This window comes from Agelaius phoeniceus, chromosome 22, assembly GCF_051311805.1.
Source record: "Agelaius phoeniceus isolate bAgePho1 chromosome 22, bAgePho1.hap1, whole genome shotgun sequence".
Classification (NCBI taxonomy): Eukaryota; Metazoa; Chordata; class Aves; order Passeriformes; family Icteridae; genus Agelaius; species Agelaius phoeniceus.
In genome coordinates this window covers 4,823,785-4,842,967 of record NC_135286.1, presented here as the reverse complement: position 1 = coordinate 4,842,967, position 19,183 = coordinate 4,823,785, and positions in this window count along the sequence as shown.

The window sequence follows — 19,183 nt, the reverse complement described above, 5'->3', positions numbered from 1 at the left end:
TGTTACTGGGATTATGCAAGGAATGAATAGACTGGAATCCTCAAACACTTGAACTTCCTTGCAGTTTAGGGGCCTATTTGTACAGGGAAAGGCTGATTGTAATGTTACATGTATTAATCACAGTGATAATAATAAATTATATAATATATATGATATATACATGCAGTTATTCCAGTCAGAACATTCACAGCCTCCTCTTACATGAAGACGACAGGATGACCTGTTGCAACAAGATTTTGAGACTGAAATACCATTTTCAGAGAGTGTCTCTTTTCTCTGTGATCTGTGAAAGAAGTGGCTAAAGATGGCCCTGCCCTGGAGTGTTCCTGACAGAATATCCAGGAGATGCAGACCCCTGCGGGATCTGCAGTGTGGGCTGGCTGCCACCCCACCACTGGGCAGCACTGCAGAGAAAACACTTTGTCTTTGCTGTTACCAGTGAAACACTTTGTCTTTACTGTTACCTGTGCTGCTTATCACCACAGGTGTCTGATATATCATCAACATATCGTGTTAAGTGGGTGTCAGCTCATGCTCTTCTGACTGATTCCTACTCCAAATGCCCTGCACATGCCCCAGGTGGCAGCAGTGTGGGTGAGGACATCCCTGTCACCATCCCCATCCAGCCTGACCCCATCCCTTGTTAGCAGCAGAGGACAACTCTGGTATCACCAAGGACAGACAGGACACTTGGAATCACAGAATCCCAGGATGGTTTGGGTGGGAAGAGACCTTAAAGGTCCATTTGTTCCTCCCCCTGCTGTGGGCAGGGACACCTTCCATTATCCCATGTTGATCCAAGCTCTGTCCAGCCTGGTCTTGAACACCTCCAGGTAGAGCATCTCATGTGCTGCTGAAGTGCCCTGGCCATTTCTGTCTCTGAGTACCTGTGAAAAGCTGCAAAACCTTGGCTGATTTTTAAGTACAGAATAGTGCAGACAGCTAAAAATCAAGGCATGAGGGTGATTTTCAGCTGCCCTGCTCCATATTCACACTCTGTGACTGCTGAAGTGGTGATGAAATAGTTCCTGCTGTGATCCAAATGCCTTCTGAAAGGCTTCTTTAGTGGTTTAGGGTGGAAGTTCTTTCTTAACAATGCTGGTGTGTACTATCTGAGGTAGGATGCTGGACTTCCTTCTACAGAGGTGACTAGAAAAATCTCCATTTCTAGGTTCTCCTAACCAACTCCCATCAGCACGTGGTTCAAAGCCAGGACCCAGTGCTTGAACACACTGTGAAAGCTGCTCTATGTTTGATTTCCACTGGTTTCCAGTGCTGATCACTGGGTTTCACCTCGTGATTAATATAAACTTCACAGGGGTGATGTGGAGTCACTGACAAGTGTCAAGCACTGTCCAGCATCCTCTTCCACACAGCAGGATGCTCCCTGTGAGCCTTCTGTATGGCTCCTTGAGGTCTCCATTTGCAGGATTAATTAGGGTTTGTGTAAAGTGTTCAAATCCTTTCACTAGTCTACACTTGTGCTCTGAACTCGATCAAGTTTTCATCCAAGTGCAAAGTAAACACATCTGTTACCCTGAGCAACCAAAGGATCTTGAGTAAGATACAAAATGATGTAGGAACAAGAGCTGTTACTACTTGTACAGTGCTCTGAAGCACAAATCTGATGAGGAGCAGCTGAGGGGATGAGTGACAGAACAAGAGGAAAATGGCCTCAAGTTATGCCAGAGGAGATTCAGGTTGGATGTTAGGGAAAATTTCTTACTGAAAAAGTGGTCAGGCATTGGCACAGGATGCCCAGGGCAGTGGTGGAGACTATCCCTTGGAAGTGTTCAAAAAATGAGTAACCGTGCCACTTCATGATATGGTTTGTGAACAGGGTGAGATTCAGGCAGAGGTTTCTCTTGATGATCTTGGAGGTCGTTTCCATTTTTAGTTGTCCTGTGGTTTTGTGTCTCTTGCCCTCTCACCTCACTGCACTCTGTCCTCTCCGAGATCTCCACTAGATGGTGGAATGCACCAGTAAAAGAGTTCGTGCAGTAACAAAGGGACGCCATCAGGCTGTGGTGGCACCCGTGGCGATCTCAGAGCTGCTCTCAGGACCAGATCCTGGAGCACCACACGTGCCCTTCGTGTTGGGGGGCATTTGGGAGCACCCCTCTGCATCAGTCTCTGCGGTGCCATCCCAAACCCACTGGGACTGAAGAATTGTGATCATTCCACAGGTCTTGGTTCTTTCAGGCAGGGGGTTTCACCTTCACCTTCCTCTCCACTTCCTTTTCTCCATGGAGAAGAGCTGCCTTTTTCCTAGGGGGCAAGGAGTGAACCCTCTGTCTGAACCCAGAGCTCATCCATGCCAGGAAGGGAATGTTTTGGCTGGAGGACTGTGAATGAGAATGGGACAGCATGCCACCAAAGAGGGGGGGTTGGGGAGGAAAAGTTCTGCAGGTGCAGATGATTTGTGTGATGGGAATTAAAGCTCCCAAGTCTGTGTGATGGAGCCAGTGCTGGCCTTGGACAGAGTGCTGAACTGGAACCAGCTCTCAGTCCTCAGCCCTGAGAGGTCATGTCACAGTTCTGTGCCTCAGTTTCTCCTGTGTAAGATGGAATCAAGGATTCTGACCTTTTTTATCTACAATGAATTGGGTGTCAGAGCTCTCTGTTTTCTTTACTGACTCTGCTGCTGACTGGTGGGATTGTGCCCTCTGTACCTGGAGTTGGGGAGTTGAGGCTTTAGCTCCACTCATGGCACTGTCCAGAGCAGGGGGCTGATCCTGCACTGTCCTGGTTCCCTCAATTCAGTTAGAGCAGAGTGTCCTGCACACAGCAAAGGGAGATGTGCCAGAGCCAGCTGCTGCTGAAGGGCTGATGGGTGCTGCTTGAGCTGCTGTCACTGTTTGGCCAGCCTGGTGAGGGTGGAGGCTGCAGGCCATGTCTGCAGAAAGATTCGTGCAGAGTTGATGAGTGGAGAAGCTGTAGAAACAGAATGAGATCTTTTCCTTTAACAAATGAAGTTTCCTTCTCTGAGGGGACTGTGCTGGTGGTGGTTTTGCCAGGAGATAACCTGGTCCAGGGGGAAGTGTCCCTGCCCAAAAGGCTTGGAACGAGATGTCCTTTAAAGTTCCTTCCTACCCAAGCCATCCTGTGATTCTGTGACACCTTTTTTCTGAGGACAGAAACCACAGACCATGTGAAGCCTAAGGAGTGTCCTCAGCTCCCCCAGCACTCTGCAGGAGTGCATTTCCAGCTCGTGCATTCTGGAGAGGCCAGGCCAGCTGCCACGGAGTGTGTTACAAAGACATGCAAGGACAAGAGGCAGGATTATCAAGAGCTGCTTCTCTCTACCTGCATGACTGAGCAAAATTTAATTACCTCTGCTCTCAGGAGAGCTGCCTGGCCCTTGTACATGAACCATGAGATTTAGGCTTCTAACGATTTGCAGTGCTGTGACAGGTCTGTGAGCCCTGCAGCCTGTAGGGTGCCTCTAGTAGAGACCAGGGAAAGCTGGGACAAGGACTCTGTAGTGAGTCATCCAAGAAAAAGAATGGTGTAGGGAAAAGAGACCTGCTACCCACAGGAAGCATGCTGGTTGGCTTTTCCATTCAATCATCTGCCTTTAATGTTTTTAGCCTGTCATATTTCCATAGGTCCATTTTCACCTGCCTCTTTGATGCTGTGAGCTTGACTGTCTGTGGGTTTTCTCTGGTGCCCAAATCTTCATCCACTGACTGCTGTGTTTGTATTTTCAAGTATTTTCAAGTCTTGTGTTTGTATTTTCAAGTATTTTCAAGCCTTAAGTTTGTATTTTCAAGTCTTAAATTTTATCTGCTGTCAAGTAACACCTTCTGTTCTTATTGGCCAAGGAGACTAATTGTTCCCTGTCTTTCTAGCAGCAACAAGGAGCCATCATAAAATTATCTCACAGAGCTGCTCTTTGGTCATGGTTGTGGTAATGAACCAAGTGTTTAAGAAAAGGCTTGGTCCAGAGAGCTGAAAGGATGGGGTGAATGATCTGCAGGAAGATTTGTTGAGGTGACCTCACCCTGGGATGTCAGGGTGTGCCTGTAGGTTCACAAACAAACCCAAGCCATCCCTGCTGGTTGTGACCTTGTCAGTCAGACGTGTTTTGATGTTGTGATAAAGTGCAGGACACGTTGCTTGTCTGGGCATTTGGTAAATGGGCAGAATTGCTGTGATGGGACCTGCATGGGGGCAGGAATGTCACTGCCAGGCACAGAACAGGGTCTCAGTGCTTAGAAAAACAATGCACTCACCCAGGGAGAGTCAGGTTCAGCAAACCTCAAGAGCTCTGCAGAGCAGGAACACTCAGCAAAGCACTGAGGTGCCAAGAGGCAAAACAGGTTTTGGCCTCACTATTTGCCACGTACCACACATAAACAGAGTGTGGCCAAGGTTTAATGCCAGCCAGGTGTGCCAGGCCCAGGGCAGGAGGTGAGGCAATACACAGACACACAGGGAGGGGTCTCATCTCTCCCAGAGTTCATATCCTCAACAGAAAAATCAGGGAAAAGAATAAAGGTGATTCTCTATAGCATTTTTCCTTGAATTAAAATATACACCAGTATAGTAAAAGCAGGGCAACCCTGAGAAAGGGAGAAATGATGCATCTGACTCCACTGATATCAGAAGGTTAATTAATTACTTTATTATACTATACTATTCTATATTACACTGAATTTGTTAAGTACTTAACTTTACTGTACAGAATTTTGTGACTGTCAGCTGACAGTCCTGACACACATACATGGATTTAATTGGTTAATGAATTAAAACATTTACACTAGAAATTAATTACTAATTTCTTTTAGGTAGACAATTTTTTACAATGTATTCTACTTGTTCTAAAACACAGGAGCAGTAAATGAGATAAGAATTGTTTTTCCTTTCTCTGAGGTTCAGAGAATGTGAATCCCAGAAAATCCTTGGGAAGCTGTGCCTTGCTTTTCTCTGTGAAGAGAAATGCACCCACACACCAGGGCCATTGTTCCCCCAGCACCTTTTTGGCTCTCAGCACATCTTAACCTTGATCCATGAAGGACATTTTCAGATACCATATGACAAAGTCCAGGACAGAGCTGAGCCCTCTCTCCACACAGGGACTGTGAACCATCTGATCAAGTCCAGATTATCACACACAGAGGCCACCATGGCTAGAAAATCAGGTGGGACCATGCATAGGAGACCTGTGTGTCACAGCAAACCACTGTGAGGGAGCACCAGAATCCCAGAGGAGCTTTGGGGATGTGAAATTGTACCTGTCCCTAATCCAGGATGCTTTTGTGGATGTGTCAAAGACTGGAATTTTTTAAAATACTGTTTCTCTGCCACTACTGTGAGTGTCCCATCAGCTCACTGACCACACAAAACAGCCCAGCTGGAGTTCATTTAAAGTTCTGCTCAAATGCTTCATTTTTCTGTCTTTAAACTTGCACTGACAATATTTGCATTGTAATGATTGAACTCTGCTTTCACCTCAACGTTTGCCTGGTAGCAAAGGTGAATTCTGCATAAGCAGAGAACATCTGAATCTTCCCATTCTTCTGGGAATGGTCTCACCTCAGTGTGGGACTCAGCTCTATTCAAGGCATAAGGAAGCTGCTTTTTCCCAATACTACACAGGAAGGTTTGGAGCTGCAAACAGGTACCAGGGTGCAAGAAGTAGATTTTAGAGACTAGGATCAGCCAGGAAGCTCTCAGAAGATGTTAGCTTCTCCCATAAGTTTGTAGATGTCTCTGAAAAAAGAGAGAGGAAGATTTTTTTTATACAGGCAGGTAGTGACAGGAAAAGGGGAAATGGTTTTAAATCGACAGAGGGAAGGGTTAGATGAGATATCAGGAATAAATCCTTCCCTGTGAGGGTGCTGAGGCCCTGGCACATGGTACCCAGAGAAGCTGTGGCTGCCCCATCTCTGGAAGTGTCCAAGGCCAGGTTGGATGGGGCTTGGAGCAATCTGGGACTGTGGAAGGTGTCCCTGCCCATGGCAGGGGGTGGAGCAGGATGAGCTTTCAGGTCCCTTTCTATCCAAACTCTTCCATGGCTCTGCAATTCTGTTATCTAGGGATGAAGGCACTCAGTGTTTGCTGGAGGTCCCATAGGATTTCTGAGTGTTAAGGGGTGAGAACTGATCTCCATGTTTCACTCTGCAACACAAATCTGACAAGATCACTCTCATGCACCGTGTCCCTTTCCCTCATTTTTGGGGCTTTTTGTCTGTAAAAAAAGGGTGGAATCCTTCTATTTTAGGAGCAGAGCATATGTGACCAGCAGCAGGAGAGAGTGTGCCACCAGCACAGGGATGTGTGGGAGCTGTGGGACCCAGCCTTGACCTGGGAGCAGCAAAGCACAGCTCAGCACAGGCAGAAGGAGCTCCACTGACAAAGTGCTAAGCAAACAGAGGAACTGGGGTGAGGAAAGCAGCATGAGCAGAGAGTTGGAGAAGTATGGAGCAAACATGCAGGCAGAAGAGTTTCCAGGCCAGCATTGCTGGCTGAGAAAGATGAGGTCCCACAGTGTCACTCCTGTGAGTCTCTTCCTGGCAAGCTGGGTGAGAGGAGGAAAGACACAAAGGCTCCAGAGAGAGGATGAAGGAAATGCAGGTTGACACAAAGCCCTGAGAGAGGAGGAATGCCCTGGGGGATTCCTAGATGGACTCCTGCAGAGGTGAAGCTAAGCTGGCAAGGAAACCTCACAGTGCAGCTGAGCTCCTGCTGTGCCCCAAGCATGGGCAGCTCTGCTGTGCCACGGGGAGATGGCAGTTCCATGGGCACCCAGCATCCACTGGGGGGTTTTTGTCACTGTCCACAGTCAAAGAAACCCAACAAAGAGCTTTGCTGTGACAGGAACAGGGTACCAGCAGAACTGGGGTGGTTGTTTCAGGAGCTGGATGGGCTTTAAGCCACCAGATCAAAAACATAAAGCCCTGAGTAAAACATTTGGGTCTGTGCACTGCAGGTGTAGCACAACACAGGGTATGACTGAGCAGCACAGCCCCTGAGAACAGCCTGTCACCACCAGTGACATCCCTGAATCCACCCTGAAGGGACACAACAGCTCCACAGTGCAGGGACATGCACTGGGATTCACAACAGTCCTAAAGGGCTTTTACTCCCTGATTTTCTTGGAGTCCTGCACTTTGAACCTGATTCTGCACATGGCCTCTTCCTCCAGCTGTGTCATTTAGGTTCTAATTTTGAAGAGGCAAAAGCTTGAGGGATTTCAACCCTTTTTTGAGTGCATACATGCTTTGTTGATTGGTAGTGAGAGTGTCACACAAGCGGTGTGAGATGTCTCAAAAGGCACTTCATGGAAAAGGACAATCACTCATTGTTCATGCAACCCTAAGGACACAAAACCCTGCTCTGAGTGCTCTTTAAAATCTTTATGAAATGTGTGAGAAATACAGTGACATTCAGTTAATTCAATTGCAGGATAATTTCAACTTCTATTTAATTCAATCAAAACTCCTGAAATAAAACCATTTGTATTCTTGACACAAACCCATTTGCACTCTACTTCTGCTGGGCTGATGGAGATGTGATGAGTTTTTCACTTAGAGGCCACTTCACTGCTAATTTTTATACTGGATTTGCTTAACTGACAATAAAGAAATACTCACACACTTGTGCTACAAATTCCTGCCTCCATTTATAACATTTCCTTGCACAAAGAGAGTCATTACAGAAGAAACGCTCAAGTCAAAGGGCTTGAGTGCTCTCTCCTGCTGTGCTGCAGCTTCCAGCTCATTTTGTTAAACATTCCTGCACACACAGACAGGACCTTGGGAGGTGTGAGCAGGTTGTAAACCCAAATCCTTGCCGAGAAGAGGCCAACATTGTGAAAGGCACAAAAGCATGAAGAGCTCAAAGGGGCTGGTGGTGTGAAGAGAGAGGCAGTCCCTGCACGCTGGGCTCCCACATCAGGCAGGAGCAGCGCAAATTCCACAGCCCTGACAGAGCTGAGTGTGGGGGGCAACAGGATTTATTTCCTTCAGTCAGGAGTGGGAGGAGCTGGGTCAGGAAGAGAGGGAAGCCCTGCACAAGCACACCTGGGTTGTTTGCAGGTATAACAAGTGCCATCCATTGCCTGTGTTTGAGAGAGGGAGCAGTGAACGGCCCTGGGAGTGTAAAATCACCCTGGGAGTGTAAAATCACCCTGGGAGTGTCAAATCAGCAATACCTGCCCCACAGGGAAGCATTTCCCATTTTTATTTGTTGCCTCCTGTCACAGACATTTTCTGCAAAATCCTTTTACCAGGTTTTTTTCTCCTGAGAAGCCTCAGAGGAAAAGAAAAACAATAATTATCTGCTGCTGTGGAATGCAACAGGTGCATCTTTGATTGGTCCATGTGGATTGTTTCTACTTGATGACCAATCACAGGTCCAGCTGTGTTGGGACTCTGGTCAGTCACAAGATTTTATTATTCATTCCATTCCTTTCTTTTCTAGCATTCTGATGTCTCCTTTCTCTTTTCTTTGGTATAGTTTTAGTATATCATTATAATATGATATAATATGATATGATATAATATAATATAATATAATATAATATAATATAATATAATATAATATAATATAATATAATATAAGCCTTCTGAAACATGGAGTCAAGATTCTCACCTCATCCTTGGGACCCTGCAAACACCACCCCACTCTCCCTCTTGATCTCTTCAGTAAAAGGCTGAGCATGTCCTCAAGAGTCCAGCAGCAGGAGGGGATGTGCCATGAGGGCAGATCAGGGAAGCTTTTGTCCCTGCCATCCCCCTGGGGCTGCACTCCTGCTGTGCTTGCACAGGGGCAACTGGATGGGCCAGAGGAATTTTAATCCTGAATGATTTCCACATTCCTTCAATCCTGGCAAAGGATTCTGCTGAGGCATCAACTGCCTTGTCCAGCTCAGCCTGTCCTGCATCTGATAAGTTAATTGAGGATTTAATTGAGGAATTAATTGAGGCATTCTGCTGGTTACCACAACATTATCAGTCAGCTTCCCAGAGTTGGAGCTTTCCAGTTCGTTTGGACTCAGTCCTGTAAATAACTAAATACCATTAACCTCCTCCAAAATCCCTGGAGTGGTGGCTGCTGGAAACTTGAGGGATCAGTATCCTTTTTGCCAGCCTTTCTTTGAGTGCTGTTTTGCTCAGCTCAAGGAAGAAAGTTCACTTTGGAAGCAGAAGTGCTGAAAAGTCTTTTTTCCTTCATGTCCTGGTTCTGCAGCTGCAGCTGGTTGTGCTGTTCATTAGCTCTGATTCTGGCATTTGTCTTGGTGGTCTAGGAAGATATTCAGCTTTTGTTCTCAAAATCATACAATACCCAGAGAGACTTCCACCTCTGTTCAGTGCATTTGTGCACATTGGAAATGTAGGATGTAATGCATCTGGTAATAGCAGCACTTCTGTTAAATTTGAGTTCCTGAACTATAGCATTTTAAACCAAAAACTTGATGTGATTATCTCTAACCCTTTGGGGCCCATTCTGGTCTTATTCAAATTGGTGTGAATGGGAAAAAGCTAATGGGAATGTCATGGGACAAGGAGGCAGCTCTGCATTTTCATAGAATCACAGAGCACCGTGGGTTGAAAGGGACCTTAAAGCTTATCTCATTCCATGGACACCTTCCACTGTCCCAGCTTGCTCCAAGCCCTGTCCAGCCTGGTCTTGGACACTTCCAGGGATGGGGCAGCCACTGCTTTTCTGGGGAGCCTGTGCCAGGTCCTCACCACCCTCCCAGGGAACAATTCCTTTCCATTATCCCATCCAAGCCTGCCCTCTGGCAGTGGGAAGCCACTTCCCCTTATCCTGTTCCTCCAGGCCCTTGTCCAAAGTCTCTCTCCAGCCTTTCTGTAATCCCCAATTTGCCCTCAGTAAAACCATTCCAGCTCTTTGTGGTCACTTCCCCATCCTGCACACATTTGGATAAGGACTCCAAGAGGATGAGCTCCATGACTTATCTTTGCATAAACAGGTGACTGGCACGGAGTTCTCAGTCCTCTTCTTGCCCCAGCCGATGCAAATTCAGCAGGAATGTAAAACCCTGCCCAAAATTGTCCCTAGGCATTTTTACTGGCTTCAAATCATAAAGGAATGCCACTCTGATGAACACAGGCAGAGTATGGCCACAAAGGTCGGAGGTGCTTTTCACTCCTGTTGTTCTTGTGCCTCTTTCTCTTCAGCTGAGCAGCTGCTGCAGCTGTGCTTGTTCCAAATTGCAGCGTGATGTTAATTTTCTCAGATCTGTCTATCGAGGAGGATTTCATTTCAGTTGGCAGAAGACAATGCACTGAAACAGCTACGGCCGAGACAAAGACGGAAATTAACATTTGTAAAGAAAGAAAGGGACAAAAGAAATGTTGGTGACAAGGAAGAAAGTGAAACAAAAATGAAATCATTGTCATTGTCTGACTACAAAGGAGAAGGGGTCCAGAGATGAAGATTCCTGTCATGCCAGCCTGCTGCTTGACACTCATTGCAGAGGGGGAAACAGTTGTCCATGAACAGGACATGGCTGTGAGCGCTAAGGGCTGCATCACCCACCATCAGCCCAGGAGAAGGGATTCAATGATCCATGGCACTCCCTGCCAAAGCTGTGCATACCCCTCTGTCCCAGACATCTTTCATGAAAAATCTTTTCTTAAGATTTTTCCTTGTGAGAAGCTGCAGTTTCAGCAACTAAAGTAAACAATGGTTATCTGCTGCTGTGGAATGCAACAGGTAGACTTGTGATTAGTCTCCTGTGAGTGTTTAGATTTCCTGACTACTCATGGCAGAGCTAGCTCTTGCTCTGAGACACAGATCTTTGTTATTCATTCTTTTCTATTCTTAGCTTAGCTAGCTTCTGAAGAAACCTTTTCCTTTCTATTGCTTTTTAGTATAGTCTTAATGTAACATATATCATAAAATAATAAATCAAGCCTTCTGATCATGGAGTCAACATTCTCATCTCTTCTTCATCCTGAAAACCCTTGTGACCACAGTCACACCCCTCTGTTAGGCAGATTGTTCTAAAATGTCCCTTCAGGAAAAGGGAAGATGCCCCAAATGACTGCCAGGTTGCATTGCAAGCTTCTGACTGATCCTTAACTTTCACCTGTGTCTGGTGATTAGTCAGGAGCAGTCCTAACCCCTCAGCTGGGAAACTGAGGTCACTCCTACCCTGCACTGTTGTCCTGGACTGGATCAAGGGATGGATTGAGCCCTAGAGACCAGGAGCTGCAGTGTTCAGGGACCTGCCCACACCCACAGGGGTCTCCAAGACAGGAGTTCACTTTGGGGCAAATGGGGGAGGCTGTGCCTGTCCTGCTGTGGGTAAGTCACACAAATCCTGGCGAGGCTTCTCCCACTCAGAGCATGGTGACTGGTCCAGAAGAAGCCAGTTCTTGGATGCCTGTCCATCCCAGCCTGCTCTGCTGCCCTGGGTGACAGGAACTCACCATATGCACTGGAGCAGGTGCTTCATCTGTTCCAGGAGAAACACCCTGAAATTTGGGGGGATTATTGCAATCTGCAACAAAACCCTTTTTTTTCTGGTCTGGGTTGGTTATTGTCTGTCCATCTCAGGTGACAGCAATCACTGCTCTAGTGCAGAGGTGATGCTTAAATTCCTCTTCCCAGAGACAGGACTGGGTTGTGCCTGGGCACTGGTGCTGTTTTGGTTAGGGGGAGCAGTTGTGGCCAGGATCCCCACTGGACACCAGTGGAATCATACAGGGATGATGGTGAGGTGCAATTTTGCACTCTTTATTTCTTATTCCCATCTCCCTGTCTGGAGCTGACTCGAGGCTCTGCCCTGGAGCTGTTGCCCAGCGGGGAGCTCACTTCACAGCCCCGAAGTCAACAGAAATTTGGGACCTCCAAAAAAAAGAAAAAAGTGGGTTTTTTTCAAGAAGATGAAGCTATCCTTCAAATGGCAGCTAGTACCTGTAACTCGGCGACAGTTTCCCCAGCAGCAGGCACAGGCGTGAGCAGGGAAAGCTCAGCCAAAGGACAGATCTGAGGGTTTTGTGAGGCTGGGAATCAGCTTTGTGGGAACCGCAGGGACTCATTTACAAGTAATGAATCATGAAACAGCAGGAAGCGAACGAGCCAAGAGAAAGTGTGAGCTCTGCAATTAACTCCGGAGTGCTGAGGTGAATAACAAAGCGATGCGATACCAGGGCAGAAAGCAGGTCTCCGAGCTGGGAGGGTTGCAAGACTAATTTCTGTAAGCCACAGTTTTTCCAAGCAACTTTTAGTCAAAGAAATTGCTACTTTCTCTTGAACTGAAGCAAATCCCATGTGCGTGTATTTATCAGGCAAAACAGCTGACAGCTTTTAACTCGAATTTAAATTTAAGAGTGACCCAGATCAGCAAAAACCAGGAAACCATGTCCTTGAATAGTCCTGCTGGCAGGTCCTGTGCTGAGCCAAGGTGAGCAGCAGGTATCAGATAAGCCCTTGGGGCAGGTGAAGGATGGCTTTCCACTGTTAGAGACACTGGTGGGTTATCAGTTTACAGTGAAGATGAAGGAAACATGTCTTGTTAATTATCCCCTGGATATGGGGAGAGGTTGGAAGTTCAAGTGAGAAGGAAAAGGACCCAGGGCAGCACAGAGGCACCACGAGCAGGGCCTGGGGCTGGTGCACAGGATAGGGTGTGCTGTTCCCAGCCCTGTTACAGACACACTGCCTAGGAAGGGAGAGTTCTCTGTGTATGGAGCCTGGAGATAGACAAAACTCCTTCAGGACAACTATCTTATTAATGTCCCCCAGGTCCCAGTAATCCATCCTCTTTGTCTGAGGCACCATGCCAGGAGCAGCTGTGTCACAGCAGCTGGCTCCCCCTGCAGTTCCTGGTACCATCATGTGGAAGTGTGGAAATTTCTCCAGCAAACATGAATTTCAGCTGATAAGCCCATGGTTTGTGTTCCTTTCTCCCATTTGATGTAACCACAGAAATCCAGATGAGCATAAACCACACCATCACCTCTCTTGGGCAGGTTAAAGTTCAGTGTTACCAAACTGTGTCTGGGTGAGGCACCAAACACCTCAGGACAAAGGGATGGAGCTCAGCAGGGACACCACAGACTCACTGGATCCAACAAAGACCCAATGGATCCTGGAGAGGGTACCCCTACCATCAGCCATGGCCATGGCTTTACCTGCTGTCCCTTTCCTCCTGCTCTGTACCCACAGAGTTTGGGTCACCCTGGCCCTTCACGTGCCCATTCACCCTTCTGCTGGCAAACATCAGAGGAACTGCTCTCCTTCCTCCTGTGCCTCTCATGTGGAATAACTGGAGCAGGCACAGGAGGAGCAGAGACTGTTTCTTTTTGTGTCCCTGGTGCAGCAGCCCCTCTGAGAGCTGTCAGTTCACATGTGCAGCTCCAGTTTTTGCCTGGGCTCTGTGAATAACCACAAATGCCACTTGGCTGGAATAATTGCTTCCAAGCATGCAAAGGATGGAAGGCACAGCCAGAGGCATGGCTGGAAACTTGTAGGAAGTAAGTGTTCAAGAGACCTGAGGAGAAACCCTGAGTGGAGTCAGCATTTGTGGCCTCGTCTGTGTGGGGACAGCAGGACTGTCACACAGAGCCCATCACACCAGCTTGTGCTGCTTTTGCTCTGTCTCTCTGCCCCAGTGACCCCACCATGCTCACCCTGATCTAGTGACTAGAGCTGCTGCAGGACAGCCACTGAGGGTGGGAAATGCCCAAAGCACTGATGTCCCACACCTGACATCCAGAGACCCTCATTCCTTTGTGCGTGCTTTCTCTCTCTGCTTCTTCTCTGACCTCTTTTTGTTTTCTTTGCACCCCTTGCTGGTTTCCCAGACCCATGAGGAGAGCAGATCAAACAGATGGGTGCTCTGGGCTTGCCTCCCGAGCTGGGGGAGCTGAGTTAGGCAGAGCAGGGAAGGTGGTGCCTGTCAGTGTGAGGCACCAAACCTCTGTGCAGATGCTGTCACTGAGCAGCAAAGCAGCACTCGCTCCCTGGAGCTTAATCCCCTGACCCCAGACCTGCAGCACTGCAGCCACAGGAGTAATTCTTGGTGTTTACATGGGTCAGCAGCCAGACAAGGACTTGGCTGGGATTTTCCCAGCGGGTCCCAGGGCTGTTTGCTAATCAGCAGTAGCATAAACACTGCCAGGCTCCTCATGGGTCACTTGCTAGGGACAGGCTAAACAAACCATCACCAGAAGAAAAGCTGCATGGCTGAGTGGATGAGATTTGAAACAACTGTATTGGAGTCCTGAGTCTGTGCCCTGGAGGGGTTTCAGGGCTTGTGAAATGGAGAGGTGGTTGGTTGGGGGGCTTGGAGCTCAGCCTGAGTCCTGGACTGGCCAGGAGGGTGTACATGAGATGGGCCCCATGCGAGCACATGAGCTTGAAGCCAACAGGGATGGGAAAGAGTCTCCCCCTCCCTCAGGCTCCCTGTGCCAGGCACTGCTCCAGGGAGCTTGGTGACAGCTTCATTTCAACAGCTGCTGTGGTTTGCCCCTCCATGTGTGTCTGTTTACCTGGAGACACAAATGATCCCTGGAAATCCCACCTCAGCTGCCCTGGCAGAGGGCAACAGTTGTGGAGGAGCTCTGTTCCCCTCCCCTGCCATGGACAGGGACACCTTCCACTGGACCAAGTTGCTCCAAGCCCCATCCAGCCTGGCCTTGGACACTTCCAGGGATGGGGCATCAGCAACTCCTCTGGGCAATAATAACCCCTGTAAGAAAGAATTTCCTCTTTTCTTCCCTCTGCAGCTGCTTCCTACCCTCATACCCAGGGATTTAGGGTTTATATTTGTATATTGCTGTCAAACAAAATTATGAAACATGTTCAGGATATGTAACATCTTGATTTTATCTTTTTCTTTCTTCAGAGATCCTGGGATCAGTGTGGTGAGAGGTGATGGATCTTTTTGCTCTCTCTTCCATGCTGATCCTTTCTGGCCTGTCCTGGTTTTTCTGCATTCCTTGACCCACTGTTGTACTGTGCAGCTCAGCATTCCACCACTAACAGCAAACACAGAAGCAAAATGCTCCCAAAATTCAGGTTTCTGAATCCCTAAGAACTTTCCCAGAATGTCTGTGGTGTGAAAGAAGCAGGGAGCAGGTGAACGAGGCTGTGGCTAAAGCAGGCTGTGAGCTCCCTCAGGGCTGGCAGCAAGGTGGGAACAGCAGCCTTAGGTACCCTTGTGAATGGCAATGTGGGTTTGAAGCCAGATCTGTTCTACCTCTCAGTAAATCTCCCTGTGTGAGGCTGAGGAAGCAGGGATGTTATTGGGGGTGGAAAGCATCTGAAACCAACCAAGCACAAAGGGACCAAGAGTCCCATCCACACCCAGAACCAGCTGCCCCCATCCTGTGGTCCAGCCCATCTGTTGGGAAGGTGAAACAGGAAAGCCTTATAAATGTGATTGTCTGGCAAAAGATTTTGAGAATATGGAAACTCTAAGTGAGATTGAAATGAAAGCAAGCTTTGAGATCCCTCAGTTCCTGAACAACTGGAAAACAATGGCATGGCCAGCTGAAGGTGATCCCCTTTTGATCAAACAATCCCCTCTGCTTGCAGACAGGCCCAAGGCTCAGAGCAGACCCTGCCAGCTTGGCAGAAGGGCCCAAAGAGGAGTTTGTAGGGTTTAAAATGTAACCCAGTGTGGTAATGGAATGATTCCTATAGGCTGTATGGAAATGCTGTAGGATTTGTATCTTGGACTAGATTGGTTAGTGAGAATGAGAATATTCAACACAGAAGAAGATTTATGGTGTTGTAATGGGAACCTCGTTCTCTTACCCTCTTATGCTCTTACCCCTTTTACTCTCTCACCCTCTCTCCCCCTCTCTTCTCTCAGGCCTGCTCTGAGCTGTGGCTGGCAGCTCCCAGCAGGGCCCTGCACCCAGGCCCTTTGCAATAAACCCCAAGTTCCAGCCCTGGCTGCAGAGATCTCTGCTCTCTGTCCATCCCCACCATCCACCTCCCAATGCTCCTACACCATCCCTTCCTGCCTGCCAGGACCTGCAATCTGCAGAGCAGGCAGACCTCAGGTTTCCAGGCTGAATCTACAAGGGCAACATTGACCTAATTAGTCTCTGAAACAAACGGGAGAGAAAGACTTGCTGCCTTATGTTGCAGAATGAAATCCTCTCCCTCTCCTTTTGCTCTCCTGGCCCCGGGGATTCATCCCAGGCAGGTGCATCTTTGATTGCAGCAGGTTTTGAATCCTCTTCCCTCTCCTCACGGGGATGCCACATGCTGTCTTCTGACCTCGTTAGCTTCTCCTCCTGTTCCACTTCCCAGCCCCACCGATGTGCTAATTACCACAAAGCAATCTGCAGGAACGCACTCCTCGAGCAGGGAGAGGAGGGAGAGCTCTCAGAGACTCGTGGGGGAGGGAGCAACTGGGGGAGAGGAGCTTGGCTTAGCCAGGCTGGTGTCTGAGCCCGAGCTTGGCTTAGCCAGGCTGGTGTCTGAGCCTGTAGCAGGCTCTCCTTGCACAGGTCAGTGCCAGCTGTGGCCCATGGTCAGTGCCAAGTGTAGCAGCAGACAAAGTGTCCCACATGGGGGCTGCAGAGTGGGCAGTGCTGGCCCTGTGGGCTCCCAAGCACCACAGAGCTTGTGTGGTCAGGGGGCTTGGTGTGCCTCAGCTGCATCCATGGCAAGGATGTGCTGTGCTAACCTGACCCTCCAAGGCTGATGAACTTCTTCCCTCAGCTCCAAATTCCCCTTGGACTGACTCCTGCAGGCAGACAAGGCAGGGCTATGCCCTGTGCATGGGCTGGCCTCGTGCCTCAAATTCTCCTGTCTGCCACAGAGGGGAGAGAACAGGGCTGGTGATGTCTCAGCTGCATTGACTCAGACCCAAAACTCAGCTCTTCAGAGGCAAAAAACACATCTGGCTAACATGGATCACATTACTCAAAGTCAAAGTCCAAAACGTGTGAAATTCCTCCATGAAAATTTGTACCTGCAGGAGGTGAGTATCCACCAGTGTTCCTCCAGTAAAGGCTACAGATCAAACATACATTCATTAACTCTTTAAATTACTGAAACAACAATTACTTTACCATTTTCTACTGTTTTCCAATGGGAAAATTTCCAGAATTTTCCAGGAAAACTCATCCTGAAGTCGAAAAATGGCTATTATATTATTATTGTCCTGACTCATTGTGGAGATCCCAGCTGACTTTAGATTTTCAGATGTGGCATCCATCTACAGAGAGAGATGGAAGGAGGAACCTTCTCCCTCCCTACAATTCCCTGAAAAGAACTTGTACCCAGGTGGGGGTTGGTCTCACAGATGAAAAAGAATAAAATAAGAAGAAATTACCCAAAGTTGCACCAGGGGATGTTTGGATTGTATATTAAGGAAAATTTCTCCATGGAAAAGGTGGTCAAGCCCTGGCACAGGTGGAGACAGCATCCCTGGAGAGGCTGAAAAGATGTGTAGATGTGTAACCCAGGGATGTGGTTTTGTGGGACTTGGCAGTCTTAAGTACAGGGTTGAACTTGGTGATCTTAACAGTCTTTTCCAACCTAAATGATTCAATGAAGCCCACTGGGTCTGGAGAGTTTCATGTGAAGTGGGTCAGGAAACTCTTTAAGTTAACCCAGGGCAAAAATCTAATTTCCAGGGCAGGCAGGGCCATTGGGCTGGGATCAGCATGGTACAGTGCACTTCAGCTATGCCAACAGGCCTGTACAAGAAAAAGAATTCTTTCTTCAGAAGAGGTTTCTAGCTGCACAATCTGCACCAAATTATGGCTAAAGTGCACTGTGTGCTTTTCCTGGCATGTCCCTGTTAATCCTTTGCAGTTGCACAATCATTTAAACAGATATAAACTCACATAATCATAATTTACCCTGTGTTTTATCAATACCAAATTCAGTCATTAATGAATGCTAACAACAAAAGTCCTGTCATACCGAAGAAGTGAATTTTAGGGAATTTGGACAAAAAGGTTTTTTCAGCTTATGTGTTTTCTCAAGAAAATACATATTCATAGTAGTTTGATATACCAGCTCACATGGGCAAGTATATTTGCATAAATACTCAAATGAGAATATTTGCACGAGTAATTAGGACATGTTTGTTTTTCGTGAGTCCTTATTTAGAAGGAAGTGTTTTCCTACCAAATACTCATATATAAAAGAGGTCATGAATGCAAACAAAATGATTCATGGGGATTAGTCTGAAAGAAGATTTCCCTATGTGTCTGTAATATTTCCACTCACCTCTGGTTGCTATGTAGTAGCCAGTCATGTGCAAAACCTGATGAGCTCTGACAAGTCCTCTCCAAGCCTGCAGGATCATCTGGAGCACGGATGGAGGCATTACTGCAGGTTCCCCAAAGCACTGAGCTTCTGCCAGTAATTAACAATATAAGAAATAAGAATATTAATTATAATAAAATAATCCTCCCTCAACACGAGACCCTGAGTCTGGGCTGACACCTGTTCATTATCCCCAGGATGCCATTCCCAGTTAATGCTGCCTGAGCCCATTAAGTTGGATCCAAAGCACAGGGTGCTGTTGTGTGTCTTGCAAACCCAAGAGACTGACAGCAAAGATGCTGCCCAAGGCAAACCCATGAGTGGGAGCTGCAGCAAAGCAAAGTCAACCTGGAAATAACTGTTAAAGCCACCAAGCCCTGGTCAATTCATCAACCTCCAGACATGGCTCTCACATCTGTTTTGATGTCTCTTGTCCAAATATCTGGTTGGGTTCAAAGGGAGCAGGATCCAGCCTGGCTCTTCACTGCTCCTCCTATGCAGCTGCTCAGATGGGCCTGGAAAAGCTTTGCTGATGCAGGCAAAAGCATTGCCCTATGGCAGTGCAACTCCCAGAGTTTGGCCTTTATTGTGCAAAGAAAAGTGAGTGAATGCTAATGATTCCTTAAGTTTTAGCTTTCATATTTTCCAGATTCTGTGCTGCATTAGTGTGTAACTCTGAACTTCATATAAAGTGTTAGCAAGTTCTCCTCAAAGTTTAGTTAGACAGCACAATCCTTTTCCAGCTAAGGACACCATTGCAGCTTCAGGCCCAAAAAGTGCAAACAGCAAATTGAGGAGAGCAAACTGGGAAAATGGGAATTCATAACCTGAAGCTGTCATTATGGGCAATTAACCCCAATATGTAAATGGACCAAAACTTATAAAAGCGTGAAAACTCATGACCTGTGGTGCATCTTGGGTGTAGCCCAGTGCTCTTGCACTGCCCAAGGTGTATCCTTTG